This window comes from Protopterus annectens, chromosome 2.part1 (genome assembly GCF_019279795.1).
Source record: "Protopterus annectens isolate FY-2018-M chromosome 2.part1, PAN1.0, whole genome shotgun sequence".
Lineage (NCBI taxonomy): Eukaryota > Metazoa > Chordata > Ceratodontiformes > Protopteridae > Protopterus > Protopterus annectens.
This window is the reverse complement of record NC_056729.1, coordinates 84,521,120-84,538,818: the sequence shown is the minus strand read 5'-3', so window position 1 is coordinate 84,538,818 and position 17,699 is coordinate 84,521,120. Positions and strand designations below refer to the sequence as shown.

General features: G+C 38.7%; 1 protein-coding gene across 1 annotated transcript in view; it reads right to left on the bottom strand.

Moving 5' to 3' along the window:
- The window catches only part of LRBA (LPS responsive beige-like anchor protein), a 4,045,850-nt gene that overhangs the window by 2,208,283 nt on the left and 1,819,868 nt on the right, over positions 1–17,699 (bottom strand). The window lies entirely within an intron of this gene.

The window sequence follows — 17,699 nt, the reverse complement described above, 5'->3', positions numbered from 1 at the left end:
AACCAATGTTATGTCTAATTTGTTATAATTATTTGAATTGTAGATGTTTTTGATTTATTTTTGAAGATTGTTTAATTATTGTTCTTAAAATGTTTTGCAGTAATTTAGAGCTTTTCTCCCTGGGCCTCAGCTGAAAATGGGCTTCTACACACAGTAATCAAATGTCAATAAAACTTAAAATAAATAAAAACTTTTACTGCAGATAAAAGTATAAAAGCAATTGGTGCATTACCTTAGATCAATTTCAAGGTTACTAGTTTCAAATAAGAAACTTGCACATTTACTGAGTGTAAGATAAAGGCCTGATCAATCAGCAAATACGAATGTTTAGCATAAAACCCAGTAGAAAACAAATGCTAATCATTCACAAGAAATATTTAAAAATTCAACTCATTCATGCCTTTTGTGCACAATGTTTCCAATTTAAAAATACACAATATGCTGCAGTTTACATGAAAAGCAAAACTGAATCTCAATGGAGATGAAAATTCAAAAGACTCTAGAAAATGAAAAGCTTCAGACCAGAAACTTCTGAATCGAAAATGTAAGGAAATGTGCAACACAGCTAGAGTCAGACTTGTTACGGATATTTCTCTTGTGATCCATCTAGTAGTCTTGTCCTATGTAATATTTGAAGAAGGGACACTTCTAGAAATAAGCCACACCTGTTTTGTGACACTAACTAGTGTTTAAAGGGTATACTAAGTGTCTGTTTACTTTATTTAATGGTGAAGTGGCCCAAAAAGGGCAGAGTGAACAGCCCTTACAATCCCATTACTGCGAGGTTATGTACTTGGTGGGGAGGATCCCAGAATAAACAAGGGATTCATGACAGATGGGAAATTTCAATATGAACGATGAGGTAACATCTTAAGACAGACAAAACATAATTACTTAAAAAAAAAAAAAAAAAAAAAAAAACCACAATCAATTTTTTTACAACAATCAACACCACCTACAAAGGGAGCATATCCTCTCTCAAAATAAATCACTTCTATGGTATTCACTGTTAATTGCTCTGCAATGTTACCCTAACATTTTCCTCTTTCTGCTCTCTGTGATACAGTATCTTTTTGAAGGGCAACTGACAACATCTGGATGCTATACACCTTGCCAAAAAGGTGATTAGCAATATCAACAGAATTTGTTCAAAATCAGTGTCATTGGTACAAATCCTTCAGGCAATAATAAGCACGTGTTAGTGTTTAGAGTTAGAATCAACAGCATTAAACCAAGATAATTATACATTGATAAAACGCAGTCAAGAGTCTTGAATGTACGTGTTTCATCAGTTGTGTGCACATCTGTACTTCATTTTTGGAGAGCCCCCCCCCCTTGTGGGTGAAGGGACGGGACAGCTACCTGAATCTGTAAATATTGTAAATGTGTACTGTAGTCATTGCAATTATAAGACAACTGTACAACACAGCCATTTTAAGAGTGCCTGTAATCCATAATGCATTGAATCTGCTGCCTACCACCATTGTATTTGTGATGAGTGAACAGTTATTCTTATTGCACTGCTATTCTCTAAGTTACCTGTTTTTTGTTAAAATGTTGGTGCATTAATGAAACTACTGTTTGATATAACTGGGTAACCTCAAGTGGGCATGATAACTGCCACAGATGCAAAGTTAAAATATCAAACATAATGCACCTGTAGATGGAAAGTTAGAACCACCCAGCCAAAATACTGGTGTAGGAAATGAAGCCAGAAAAGTCTAACCCACATACTCAGAAGGCAAAGCACAACTGAATGCAGATGCCTAAAGCTTTTGCTCCACTTGATGGCTTACAAAAAATGGCCTCCACCATAACAAATAACTAAAAAGTTTGAAATGTCACTTCCTGAGTAGATTGAGATCTCAGCTCCCCTAACTATTACTACAGTATTCGGAAGCAATGTTTTTGCAACAGGGAAGCCCCTTGCACCCCTCTCAGTAGGGAACTTATTGGTCCCACCTCACACTTCTATATTAATTTTTCTATTACACAATAGTGGAGAAGGAAAAAGTCCCTAATACAGCAAACAGCAACTTCATTCAAAAAGAAAATTCCACAAAACCTGAAATAAAATTCTATGACCTGGAATTGTGTATAAATCTGAACAAAAGTGACTAGGCACTCACAACTCGACAACCCAAAAAGCCATGAATCACATATAAGTAAGCTCGTATATCTATTTGTATAGGTTGGAGAAATTGTGTGTAACCACAATAAACTGGGAACTTGGCTCTTATTGTCCACCCAGTACCCGTCACAAAAAATAAAGAGCAGTGAACAAAAACAGAGAGAATTCTTGAAATAATCAGACTGCCTCGAAGACAAGATGGCAGGAATGAAGTGGTGTGTGTGTGGCCTGAACATTGAGGTGGACTTCATTAAACATTTCTGTTACAAGTAGCTTCCCACTATATCTGCTGCTATTAACAGACTAAAATCTGAGAATAATGGCCTGAATAATAAGGCTGAACTACATAAAGCTGATTGACCTTAGCGAAAGGTAAAAATGAGAGGGGAATTTGTAAGCTTGTGTGGACTCATTAATTTGCCTGAAAGAATACAAACAATGGTTAACACAGCCCAGCGAACTGGGAAAACTACAAGAGCTGCAGGATGCTGTGACATTTCATTTTCAAGTTGCACAGATATTAGGTATAGTCATGGGTGCTGTGGCTAGCAGCCAAGTTCTACAAGAATACTGTCCAGTTCTTCCCCCATTACGTGGCACAATAAGGAAAAAGGCAGTTGTTGAAATGATACACCGTGCAAGTTTATTTGAAAGGGGCTGTATGCTTCTGTCACACAGCGAAAGAGGTGGCAAACCTTTATAGACATACATATGTACCAATTTCTTTACAATCGAGGAGCAGTTGCACATTCCTCATCCTTATACAACAAGCAACTACACAAAGGGAAAAGGGGAAAATAACACAATACATCCACTTTCTCCTTTTTCAATCACAGCTCAAATAAACTACATCAATCACAAGCTTGGAGGAAAATATTTTAATACAAGTCCAGAAGCACAGCAATAAAGAAGTGCATGATTTGACTAGGACATAGACCTAGAACCTATTGATCACCACCCTGGAAGCTCTATTACTAAGGCAGTAAAAACCTGGCCATAGTGTTGGAGCACCATTAGCTCCTTCATGCGAACATTATACACACAGACAGCCAAATGAGAACAGAGGGAGTGCATCAACACACACTACCTCAGTCCAGGTAAAGGAATGCATTCCATTCCAGCACAGAGAAAGTGCATTAATGCACTTCACACTTCAGTCCAGGTAAAGCAGCACATCTCCCCACCCTCCCAAAAGAAGTGCCTCAACACACACCATCTCCATCTAAGTTCAGAACACCACCCCCCAACACAGAGGGAATGCATTCAACCCACATCACCTCAGTCCAGATGCAGGAGCACCACCAACAGAAGAAATGCATGAACACACATCCCTTCATTCCACGTGTGGGAATACCAGCTCCTTTAGCTTACAGGTAAAAAGCCCTGACTACAACCCAGATGACCAGAGTTTGGCTAGAAGCTTAGGTGACTGATGAAGCAAGCATGGGGAAGGAAAGAAATGACAAATCTTGTGACTGCCCACTTCTATTTGGGAATAACATGTGTTCATAAGCATACTCTCCACATTAGAATCCTTGGTGAAGACCAAAGATCGAGTGGAAGTGCTTTTCCACAAGGGGGTCAGCACCTACCTATCATATCACACATAGGTGTGGCACGTATCAAAAAGGCCAACTGCATGTCAAACTCTTTGATGGGAACAAGCATTAGCAGCCTGAATGAAAAAAAAAATCTTAGTTAACTCTCACCCTGACTGGCAAAGGAACACATTCCTCCTCCCAATGGAGGAAGGGCATTAACAAGTACCACCTCATACCAGGGGCAGAAATGCATTCCCTTCCTCAAAAGAACTGCTTCAACATATATCATCTCAGTCCAGGATAAGGAGCAAATTCCTCCTCCAAAAACAATACATCAAGTAGTCAAACAAAGAGGGGAAATGTTGGAATGCATTCACCTGCTTCTTTCTGAACCAGAGCTCACATGACCTTCTTTAACAACTACAAGTTTTGCAGGAAAAATCCCTGGTACAATTTTAGGATCACATGACTAAGTGCATAGTTAAAACAGGGCTTGAAAATAGACCCTTCACATCAATATTTTTCTGTGGAGGGAGGAATGTGTTCCTGATCCTGAGCTGAGCTAACACTTTGCCCCACATAATACTTCACAAAAATGTTTATAATAATATTCTGACAAACTGCCATTTTTCCTGTCTGAATATACCTTTGCTGGCAAATCTCTAAAAGGATCTAGGCTCACATGATACTGGTTTGTCTATTTGCAGAATGCTGCATAATTACGTTACTTTCAGTCTGGATATGATCTACTTGTAATGTTGCTCTCTACTCACAAAATAGTTCAACATGGGTGCTTTAACAAGTAACTTTTTAAGCATTTCAAAGCTCTTTCCCTGCTCTGTACTCCAGTATATTATTCCTCATCATTCTCTCATAACTTTCGCAACAGCAAAAACATATATAACATATTCAGAAAAAACTTGAAACATGATACTTCACTGAAAGAAATCTGATAAAGTATCTTTGCCCTTTGGAGGTGACATATGCACCACTGCATTTTCATTTCCTAATGTCTAATTTCAAGCCTTCTGATATTAAGGCATGACTATAGCATTTGTTTTTTTTTAACTCAATATTATACTTCTTTTTGTTCAACTTGAGTATTTTGTGTTTCACTCTTATAACCAGGGGCAGCCTGTGGTACTGGCCACCCCCCCATTACAAAATAGAAAGAAGAAACATTTCCATTACAGTTCTTGGAACTCTGAGACCTTCTGAGGTTCCTTTATGGAAAAAAATGCTTGATTCACTTGTAGGGGTGTTTTCAAAACAGCACACCACTACTACTTCTCCTGCAGAAAAATAAGGAGATCACCTTGTCACAGATCCAGAAGCAAAATAAGAAAGCAGCTCATTTCATTGGGCTGCTGTATGAAGCAATAAGGTTATGTTTTGGTTCACTCGGGCTGCCTAAGGTGACTGGCTCAAGCTGAAACAATCTGAAACTTTAAAGTAGAAGTACTAGTGAAGTTGTGCAGAAATACAGCATAGAAGAAAGTTGTTTTTCCACTTCTAGTCCTGCAAGTTCAGGTTATCTAGTATGTAGGAAGATAAGTATTTTAAGTCTGTGTGCATGCTTGCATACATCTGGAGGCACAGATGCTCTGAAATATCTGATTTTTGTAGAATGTCTAATTTTGACTTTTTTTTTGTTCTTTTCCTTGCAAATTTTGTAGTGTTTATGACAAATCGGCAAGGGCTGCAGTCACTAAATAATGACAAGATATTTGAGTTTCAGACTTAGTAGCATTCAGAAAAAAGCATGCTAAAGCAAAGCTTGTTATTCAAGTAACTTTGTTTACTTATATAAGGGCAATATTTGTCCCTGATTCCGGCCACTTGTGCCCAATTATTATTTTAGATACCTCCTTGATTCTCGAGCTACTAGCTTGGGAGGTATGTGGAGGGGGTGTATTCTGACAGTAGTCAGCTGAAGTGGTAAATTCCTGTCCATCCGTTACTCATTTATTCATTTAATTGTAATAAAACTACTGAGGTGGACAGTCACAGTTATGCAAATGGCTGTGATTCATGATTTTGTGTGTGTGTGTGTGTGTGTATGTAATAAATGCATTTGTGGAGGGCATACATTCTCTGAACTGTCCATGATTTTTGCAGATTGGCAGATATTGCTTCATATTTTGGTTTTTCATTGTCATGTTTGTGGTTCTTCCAGCAAATCAGCGATGACTGCAGTTACTAAATAATGACAGACATTTGAATATCAGACTTTGCAGTCTTCAGAGAAAGCACACCCATAGAAGATTCTTTAAAAAATATGGAGGGGATTGCTCTAGCTCGAAACAATGTACTGTGACAAAAACCAAGCTGAGAGCATACATTCCTGTATGGTAACTGCTTATGCATGTATTCATTCGATTGCAGTTGTACCAATAGAAGCAACCGATAGTCACATATGTATGCAAGCATACATACGAGAATGTGTTGGGGGCGTAGATGGCCCTAGTCCCTTATTTCACAAAATCAGAGTACAGTCACTAAATAATGACAGATATTTGAGTTTGAGACTTGCTAGCTTTCAGAAAAAGGCATGCAAATGCATAGCCTGTTAATCTAGCAATTTTCAACTAGCATAAGGGTAATACCCATCTCTAATTTTGGTCCTTTGACCCCCCTCCCCTTTTATTTTTTAGCCAATTGATTCTTCAGCCAAGATACTGAGAGATATGCATGTGTGTACTCTGACAGCAGTAAGATGAGAAAACACATTCCTGTGTGGAAGTTATTTTTTTATTTAATTCATTCATTTTATCACAATATATTTTCTGAGGTCTACTGTCACAGTCATACAAGTGGCTGTAAACAATGGCCTTTTGAGTATTTGTATGTAGGGGTCAGGGTTGCCAGATTTCTGACTGGCCAGGTAGGGACTTAAAAAAAAGGTCTTCCACGTCTTTAATGTGGAACATCAGAGTTCTGCATTAAACAGAAGTAGCTCTGTGTGTTTATTTTCCATTTGATTGGCCCAAAATAAACAAACCGTTTAATGCGAAACATCGCAGTTCCGCATTAGACAGAAGTAGCTCTGTTTTGATTGGCCCATATACCAGTATACGGGCCAATCAAAAATCACTAAACACGGAGCTACTTCTGTTTAATGCGGAACATCGCAGTTCTGCATTAAACAGAAGTAGCTCTGTTTTGCGATGTTTTGATTGGCCCGTATACTGGTATACGGGCCAATCAAAAATTGCTAAATACAGAGCTACTTCTGTTTAATGCAGAACATCGCAGTTCCGCATTAAACAGAAGTAGCTCTGTTTTGATTGGCCCGTATACCAATATACGGGCCAATCAAAAATCGCTAAACACAGTGCTACTTCTGTTTAATGTGGAACATCGCAGTTCCGCATTAAACAGAAGTAGCTCTGTTTTGTGATGTTTTGATTGGCCCCTATAACAGCATACAGGCCAATCAAAAATCGCTAAACACGGACCTTCTTGTGTTTAATGCGGAACTTCCGGGCCAATCAAAAAAAAAAAAAACAAAGTGGAGGCAGCCCGGTATTTAAACCGGCAGTGCGGGACTCGGGATCAGGCTGCTGATCTCGGGACAGTCCCATCCAAATAGGGACGTCTGACAACCCTGGTAGGGGTGTATCTGTTCTCAAATGTCCCTGATTTTAACAGTTTTTTTACTCAGTCCCTTGAAAAATGTCTGATTTTCTAGTAAATCATTAAGAATTACAAATAAAACCAGACAGTTTCATACTCATTCTTCAGAAAACGCATGTTGATAAAGAACCTCTTTCTCTATTAACTTTTAAGTGAAATATGGTTGTATTTTTACATAGTCTCTGATTTTCTCTCTCTTTGTCCCTTCATTACTGTTGGTTTTGTTCAGAATCCTTAAGCTATTAAGTTTACAAGTATACAGGGGAGAAAAGGATGGTGCACAGAATTTCTCAACTCCCCTTGATTTTTCCACACAAATATCTTATAGAATTTATAATCTTCCGGCAAATCAGTAAGGATGGCAATTACTAAATGACACAGATCTGAGTTTCAGACTTAATAGCCTTCAGCAAAAGCATGCTGTTCAAGTAACTGCCTCATTTACGTAAAAGCCAAATCTTTCCCTGATTTTAGTCATTTGTCCCTCATTATTTCTTAGCTTTCTCCTTAACTTCTAAGCTAAAAGGCTGAGAGGCAATTGACTGCAGTGTAACAGATATTTATGTATTTATTCATCTGAGGTCTACAGTCACACTACAAGTGTCTGTAATTGGGGTCTATATTAGAACATCGAAGTTTCAGAACTTTGAATGTTCCAATATTGACACCTAATAAGCGAAAGCTGAAAATAGCAAAGTTTGAGATAACCAAATTCTTTCCTAAGGAAAGAATTTGGTTGTCCATTCCTGTCGCTTCTCTATTTTCAGCTCTGTGATGGAAAATTATGGGTCGGGTTCAGGTAAGTGTGCGATTGTGAGGACGGGAGGGTTAGGTGAGTTAGGGTTAGGGCGTGGGTCAGGTAAGTGTGCGAATGTGTGGATGTGAGGGTTAGGGTGGGATAGGAGAGTTAGGGTGTGGGTGGTGTGTGTGTGTCTGTGTGTGTGTGCAATAGTGACGGACCTTAGGGTTAGGGTTTGGGTTAAAGTAAGTGGGTAGATAGTGGTGTATGTACAGTTTAGTGTAGGTTTAGATGTAAGATTTTCGGTGTATGTGTGTGAATTGCTGTTTGTTTGGTGTATTTGTGCTGTGTGTGCGTGTTCTGGTACAGCAAATTTTTTCCCTAGGAAAAAATTCGCTGTTCTAAATTTTCGGTCTTATCGGTTTTCTTTTACTAGGTGTCAATATTAGAACATTCGAAGTTCTGAAACTTCGATGTTTTAATATAGACCATGTAATTGTGTGTTTGTGCCCACTCCTGTATGTATGTATTTATACATGTACTTGTGTATGTGAGTGGGAGAGTGCAGATGCTCCCAAAAGTCCCTGACTTTGCAGAATGTCTATTTGCCTCATATTTTGGTCCGTTTCTCAAAGTATTTTTTCTCTTGAAAATTAACAACGACTGTAGTTACTAAATAAAGATGACAAACACTTGAGTTTCAAACATAAAAACCATGCTAATGCAAGGTCTGTTGTTATAGCAAAGTTAAGTATACAAAGGAAATAGCTGCCTCTGACTTTGGTCCTCTGTCTGCCATTATTTTAAATTCTCTCTCTCTCTGGTTCTTGAGCTAAGAGGCTGAGATGTATGGGATAGGAAGATGATGCATTCGTTTGCACAATGTATTCTGACAGCAGCGAGATGAGAAGATAAATGCCTGTGTGGCAGTTATTTAAAAATGTGTTCATTAATTTGATCTCAAACATCTGAAGTGTACAGTCACATATCCGATAGAACACGATGGTCACATCAGTGTGTGTGGGGTTTAAAGTACAGTTATTTTTTTTATTACATTCCAATATCTGATATGCATACAGTCAGTAACGGCTTTAATTGCTGTATACAGGGACTGTCTGCGGTTGAAAGTAATTAACAATATTGTCATTTGCCCAAGTTAAGCAGTCTTAATTCTGGCTTTGCAGAAGTAGGGAACATCTGTGTGAAGCCAGCTGGAATAATTAACTGGATCTATCTGTAATACAATCAGATATTTGAGGTCCACAGTCAATAAAGTGATTTTAATTGATGAGTATGGGGAAATTGTCTGTGATGAAACTAACTGTTTATGTGCAGTGGAAGAGTTGCAGTAAATTTAAAAGTAACCATTAGGCCACTATTTCTTTCACTTTCCATCACAGTCAGAAATCAGCATTTTACTTAAGTAGCAGTCTGAGCAAGATGTGTGCAATAGCAGCTGATCACTGGCAGCCTGTTCTCATTGAGTAACACTGCCATCTAACACTGATTGGTTCTCTGGTTGAGTTTTTGGTTGTGATACCTTCTGCATGGAGTCTGCATATACTACCCGTCTGTGTGGGTTTTAACCATGTGTTTTGTACTGTTCTCCCAGACTTTCATCTGTATAATATATGCCTCTGGCCATTTAGGCTTTTACTTTCATTCCAATCTAACATCAAAGGGGTGCACAGAAGGTAACTATCTTTTTCTGGAGGGTTAAGAAGGCAGGCACTATTCCCAGATAAGATTTATTCATCCTTGCAAGGTTCTCTCTTATCCATTTACTGGGGAATTTTTATTTTGTTAGCTTTGAACATTAAGCTTTAGACCCAACTTATGTTTCCTTGACAGAAAGAGTGAGACCAAATTTCTTTCCTTACTTGTGATTTTCACTCAAGCCATTGTTAGAACAAAATGTTGCAAAAAAAAGCTGCAAGGTGCATTTCTGAGTATCTAGATCCCTATGACTTCTGGGGACCTAGTTGTCCCCAGACCCCCAGCTCAACTCAGCCACTTCCTACAACCTTATTACACTTGAGTATTGGCCAGTTAGGCTGTGTTAAAAGCATGATGAGGGGACTAAAATGAAAGTGTGTGAAAAAAAAATGAGGAAATAATTAGAATGTTAGGACTTGAGCCAGCCTTTATATTTAAGATGTCCCCTAATTTTAAGAACATATTTGAAAGCAACAACACTGATAGGGGTAGTAAGGACAAAAAGGAAGTACCACCTTATGTGGGTTTTGCAATCAATGTCCCTATATATTGCAAGACGAATATGTATTATTAGATAGTATTTTAAAATCCAAAGTTTTTTTTGTTCAAAGAGAATTGTTCATCTAAGGAAGTGGTTTCCATTGCTAAATGTTCAGATTGTCCCACTTTTTATGTGGGCAAAACTGAACGGTGTTTCAGAAAAAGAATGTATGAACATTTGTACAATATTAAAAAAAATGAAAATAATGCTTTATATAAACACACCTTAGGTTGTTCACTTTTTAACAAATTCTACTTCAGAATTTTGGAACAAGTTTCTCAGAACCTACGTGGGGATAGGAATTTATTGGAAACCTGTGTAGTAGTATGGCAACTTAGGTTAAATGCCACCTTTCCCCCTGGTTTGAACATACTTCTATCACACCCATTTTATACACAAAGGCCAGGAAATTACAGGTATTCAGACAAATGGTTGCCCAATCTTTTATATCCAATATAATTTATATAATTTTATATAGTTTTATACAATTTTATAGATTAGTAGTACAGTAGAAATTAATTTATTATAGTAGGCTGGTATTCTACTTTTACTCTCAGTTAGGCTAGCAGCTGTTTTTGTAGCTCTTTAACCATTTTTATACGGTTTCTATGTCTGGCGACTAAGAATGGAAGATAAATTAATCAAACCATTAAACAATTAAATAATTATCCAATGAAGTTTTGACACAGTATTTAAAGCACTTTAAGCTTACATTTGTTTTATTCCTGATGAAGTCCCCTGTGGTGGGATGAAACTACTCAATAAATTTTAGTTTTGAATCCTCTTTTGTGGAACTTCCCTCCTGGCATTACCATATTTTGGTTAAAATAAATAAATGACACATGCCTGATTACATTTCTGTTTGCCAAATATACAGTTAATTTGTAGATAAAAATGCACATTTTATTTATATAAATTAGCACTTTATATCATTAAAAACCTGTGTTACTTATTAAAATGCAATACAAAAGAATCAACATTAAAGCAAAATTAAAATGCCACAGAAAAGATATAAACTGAATGATCTACTCAACACTGACATTCTAACATAATTAAGAAAAAAAAAAACTCAAAAGTTATTTTAAGCTTTGCAGTTAATTTTCTACTGCACACAAAACCATCAAACACTGTGTTGACAAGTTCATAAGCCAAGAAACTACAGCACTGCTGAACCCAGCAGGAGGCTACAGCACAGAATGATTTTTAACATAAACAAGGCATTACACCAAGATACACATCAAAATCCAAGTGAATGATGCAGCCTTTTTATTTTGCCAACGCAATCATGTCATAAAGTAAAATATTACAGTATGCCAGCTAAGAATTCCATAATTTTTAGACAGTTTTGAAATGTTCTCTCTTGCATAGTGAAGCTGTACCAGAGTTTTGTAAAATCCATGTCTGCACTGGTTTTACATGCCAAATTCAAGTTCAGGCATAATATGACATTAACATTTTACTGCACAGGATACCATGTGAAAAACTAAGCTGCCCATCTAATCAGTGATGCCATGTCAGGCATGAAGCCTCTGCATAAAAACAGTGGACAAAACGTCAAGCATGTCCCAGTCTAATGATTATTGGGCAATGAACTGAAGATTTCACATTAATTCTCCCCAAGACTCCATTGCTGTACCCTTGATATAGAAATGAAACGAGCCTGCTGTTATACTAATGTGCTTAAATGACATCTCCTCTTTTAAGAAGGGTAGCCAATGCAAGTGAAGTGAAGACACGTTATTAAGCAATATGGTACAGCTTGAGTATATGCAGGGTTGTGGTAATATCATATTTCTGCAATTTGATTTTATTTAAAAAACAAAAGAAAGATAACAATATGCGTGTCACTGCATAAATTCTTAACACTTTCAAAATTCCACTGGTAAAGCTTACCTGCTTAAATGTTATTAGCTGCATATTTCAATGCCCATAAACATTCAGGAAGTTTTTTTTTTTTTTTTTTTTTTTATAATAGTGACAATCACCTGAGTGATGGCCCACTGCACCCTTCCAAAAATGAACTACACTCAAACCAGTTTCTTCAGCTTAAAACAAACATACGTAAACTGTCCTGATTCCCTGAGTGCGGATGATAAATCCCTCCATAATGACAGGTCCTTCTAAGTTCATCTCTGCAGCATTCATCGGAAGTGCAAATATTAAGTCTAGTGGGTTTTAAAATCAAACAGAAAAATGTTTCAGTCTGTCACTTTTATTTTATTTTATTTTTTAATTCCAAGAAGGAGAAATCAGACTTCGAAACTATGCCATCATTAAGTCATGACACCCTTTCAATATGGTAATTTTCAACTTCATTCTCTAAGCCATAGCACTTGACATGGCCTTATTAGCTTTTGTATCACATAAGAACTCAGTGAAACAAGTATGCAGACAGCTTCCTGAGTGTGATGCCAGCTGAGCTTGAGCTATAAGGAGCCATAACTTAACAGAAAGTGTTCAACTAGAAAGTCACAGCAGGGGAGTTACTCAAATTAACAGCAGGCAGTAATACCTGCTGAGAGTACACAGATGTAGTTAGGTTTCATATTGAATTCAATTCTCCCACAAGAGGTCTGCAAAAATACAAGAGGAGGAGACCCAGGAGGGATCTAAGAACTAACAAAATAAGATAATCAAATGAAGGCTGGAGGTGGTGGTGGTAGTGGTGGTGGGGGGCAAGTAAGTTATACAACTGCAGACTTGTGATACCGATATTTGACATCAGCAGTATTTCCTCACAATTTTAAGTCACACCACACAAAGGGCAATGCATAACACACACAAAAATAGGAAGTCAGACAAGGTCAACGTCCAAAAAATTAGTTCAGTGTTCAAGTACTGCTGACAATCAATGAAGTACTACAACAACATAAAAGAGATTTTTTTCTTCCAGACTTATCCGTGCTAAACTTTAATTAAGAATTAATATACATTAGTATATGATCAACGCTTTCAGTATTCACATGGACACAGAGTCAACTATCAAGCTTATGATTTACTGGTCTTTTCAAGAAGCCAGACTGCCATAAACCTAAGTTGAGATTTTTCGGTTTCCCACACACGTGTTAAGACCGTGTTAGAATGAATTTCATGGCTGATTTCATTTGATGGTAAGGGGAAGCTTATGGCTACTACATTATTAATCTGTTGCGCTTTTTTGTTTTTCTAGTTCTGATGTATGTTTTAAGAAGGTTCCTCAATCTAGTGTTAGCTCCCTTAGTGGTATATTTCAAGTGTACACTCCAGAGTCAATTTATCAGGCACTATCTATACAAAAAGTGGGTCATACCCACGTAGAACAAAAGAACAAAAATATGACAATTTCCTGAGATGATATTCAAAATTTCCATTCCTGTGATTGACTAATAAGTAACTATACTTTTTCAAGTTGATTCTGGAAGCATGCTGAAAGACTATGCAACACAAAAGTGGTTTCAGTAATGGTTCACGTCAATGAAGCATCAAAGAGGCAACAACCTCTCTATAGTGAACAAAAATGCCCTTAAGTATTAACTACAGATAATGCCTTCTTGACTTTGGTAGTCACAAATTCTGTATGTAAACTGTTGCCCTATCATCATTTTAGATTGTTTAATATTAGTGGACATTTTTATGTTTTTTTTTTTTGAAGGGGGGCTCCATCACACCCCTCTCTCAGTTAATCCCCTTACACCAGGTTGACATCTGACTAAAAGGAGGCCATCATTTAGTCATAAGGGAGCATCTAGATGGTTTCTTAGCCCTAAACTCACACTCACTTGCTCAGTAATGCACCCAAAGTTTGGCAAGCATTAGCAATGGCACATCATTCACTAACCCAACAAGGCAGTACTGCCTCCTTGAAGCCATCACTCCCATAGGGTCTTCTGCCCCCAGTGAAGATTCAACAATGGAAACTTACTTCCCAGACACATGCACCCATTCACAACCCAAGGAAAGGTGGGCTGGCTAAGAGATGTCACCCATCTCCTTTCCCAAGCTAGGTACAGCAAGCACCAAAGCTGCTAACTGATCTCTGTTCACCTAGGTCATAGTCTGTGATTTGCCCTCTACTCCAACAGAAATGGCCATTTTTATGATAAGGCCATTTATTTTTATTTTATGACCATAGGTGATGTCCCTCTTACCAAAGTCTTACTACTTACATTAAAGGACAGGACACTACTATATACCAGGATTGTATTTTCTGCACACCAAATGGGCAAGCATCTATGTTTAGCAATCTAAAGCCCACATCTCATTTTTATTAGAAGGAGAGATTAAAAAGGAGTTGTTCCAGTTGGGATGCAGAGGTACCCCCCACTACACATGCACACACACCATTCTGATCTGCTGTAGTCTAATTTGTGTTTTTTTTGCCCATTTAATTTCACAGGATTGATATCACTGCAGCCAATTTGCCTTTAGATCCCTTATGTGGTTCAGTCCTGAAGGCATTACCAAGGTCCAGATAAGCACAGCATCAACTGTCAAATACTGTTGTGGCCTTTTATGAAAAAGGCCACAGAATGGGACTCACGTTTATAAATCCATACTTGTCCACACCTAACAGAATTAGGTCTTCTGTGTCATTTTGAGTAAGGACCATTGTGGCTCTTTCTATGACTTTACACAGAACACTAGTTAAGCTGATGGGCCTAAAATTGCTTTGGTTTGATGTGAACCTTCCCTGTCATGTATTGGCACCACTACAACTTTCTGAATGCAAGCATAAACATATTAAATGACTTTTAATTTGTTCAGAAGTAAACATGACACATCTAACTTAAATGTACTTATTTCTTAGCTCAATAAGTGAAATGAAGACTTTTTGCAATCAAGCAAAGAAGTAACACACTACACATCTGAAACGGGTAAAATAAATCATACCTTTGATATGCTGACAGAGTAAGACCACAAAAGAGGTTAATAGGTTCATAGGTTGGTACTTGGCTATCAGCCCTAGGGCCTATATAAGCCTAGCCATAACAATTCCCTGGCTATTTCTTCCCACACTGTTTACTTCCCTGGACCCCTGTCTCTAGCAGTGCAACTGACGTGATCCCCAGGATGAATTTCCTTTCTCCCATCCAATCGTCATGGTTCCTTTTGAAGAGGGCCAAAGAGGTGCTCTGCTTGACATGTATGGGCAGTCTAATTCCACAGTCTGGGGAGTCTCTGGGTCAGGACCCTATTCCTCCAGCAGGTTTTGTTTATTGTGATGACAAAGTTTAGATCCCTGGAGTGTGTGGCTCTGAGGGATTGGGATTTCTTTAAGTGTAGCATGTCCAACAGTTCTGGGTTTGACATGGCCTTGTACATTAAGCAGAGATTGCCCCTGAGTAGACGATATGCGACAGAGTATAGCTGGAGTTCTTTAAGGCGGTCAGCATAGGGCATCTGTTTTAGGCCTGTGATTCTTTTAGTGAGGTATTTCTGCGGCCTTTCCAATTGTTGCAGATGTCTTGAGAGGTACATACCAAACGGGGCGTTGTATTCTATAATGGGTCTAATGAGGGATGAGTGCAGTGGGACAATGACCTTCTCTTTTCTGGATGAAAAGCCCTTAGTGATGAGATGTGCCACATAGAATTTCCTGACTGTTGTGGCGATGTGGTTATCGAAGGTGAGACCACTGTCCACCTGTGTCCCTAAGTCTCTCATCACACTTTCAGTGTTTAGTGTACTGCCACCTATGTGGTAAATTCACAGGTACATGTTTTTTCCCAAAGGGGATAACTATACATTTCTTGGCATTGAGCTTGAGCCCATGGCTCTGGCACCAAGCATCTGTTTCTGTAAGGCCCTTTTGTAGAGTATCCACAGCAATTGGGGATTCAATAATGGCTCCCAGTTTGCAGTCATCTGTGAACTTTGTTAGCCAGAGTCCCTTAGTATTGGCCTGTACTTCAGAGAAGTAGATGCCAAACAAGAGCGGTCCCAGGACTGAACCCTGAGGTACTCCACTTGTCACTTGTCTGGAGCTGGATTTGGAGTCGGCTAATTTTACAGTCTGGGTTCTGTCACAGTAAGCCAGTAGGCAATCCATCGAGTGACATAGGGATTAATGCCCAGCTTAGTAAGTCTATCTAGGATTCCAGAGTGGGGGATGGTGTCAAAGGCCTTAGCGAGGTCTGGATAGGTTGTGTGGACCACCTTACCCTCGTCCATGGCTCTGGAGACTGATTTGAAGAAGTCAATCAGGTTCAGGAGACAAGATCGGCCCTTCACAAATCCAAACTGGGTGGGGCCCAGTGTTTGAAGGCTGCCAATGTCTTTGTTTATAAGTTCCATGGCAATACGTTCCATGGCCTTGCAGATCAGGCTCGTCAGACTGATGGGGCGGTAGTTCCTGGGATCCAAGGTGGATTCCCCCCTTGTGGAGTGGGATAACTAGCTGTGCGCCACTCAGTGGGCATGAAGTCTGAGGTGAGGCTATGATTAAACATGACACTTAGGTGAGGTGCCAGTTCATTTTGTAGTTCATGTAATACACAGCCCGGGATGTCATCTGGTCCCATGGATGCTGTATTCATTTGGCAATCTTCCGGTAATCAATGATCACTTATGACAATTTAATATTCTAGAAATAAGTTATGACAGTGAAAGCATAAACTGAGTCAGTTAGGCAGGTAGTTACAAGATAACCCCATTACTGCTCAGCAGTGCCATTATGTCTAACCACACATGGTCCTCAATAATGCTACAACCTTGGTAGAATCCATCCCACTGCTGCTGTTACTATCAAGTCCAAATGTAGTTTTTACCAGCTTGTGGCTTCTGGTTTGTTACAACCACTCAGCTTTCTTTTAGATTAAGCTCTTTATTTGGCAACCACAGACACTGCTGTGTTGTTTCTGTCCTGGTTCAGCAAGCTACAGCAGAATATCATTAACTCAGTCATGCCTTTCTTTGTATGGATTTTATTACAGCTGTGATTTTTTTTTTTACCAGTGCAGAAGAGAGAGTCCACATAAAGAGTGCCACAATAAGTATCTTTTTTTGCCTAGGAGCTTCTCACATCCATAAGACCTGCTGGATTTGTCAGGCTTATGTACCGAAAACCATTTGTAGTAGGTTGTCTTCCCTTTCTTTGTATTTTGAGAACCACAGACTTAAGTTCTCACTAAAGATACAATGGAAGGAATTTCCTGCCCTGAGAGTCAGCCGTTGGGGAAGGTGGTGAAAAAATTAAGACCAGAATCTTCTGCTGTCCAGCCTCTGCTGGGTGTTTCTCATAAGGTCGGTGAGAACCCAGAGGCTCCCTTGGCTTTGTTGTCAGATTCCTCTGCCATGACTGGGTTGGAGAACGGAGAGAATCTGTCTTGCAGCACATCCGATTAGGCTTTGCAGATGTCTGTTTTGAATGTTCAGGGGGAACCACAGTTCATTATTTCCAACGGGCCTAGCAGTGTT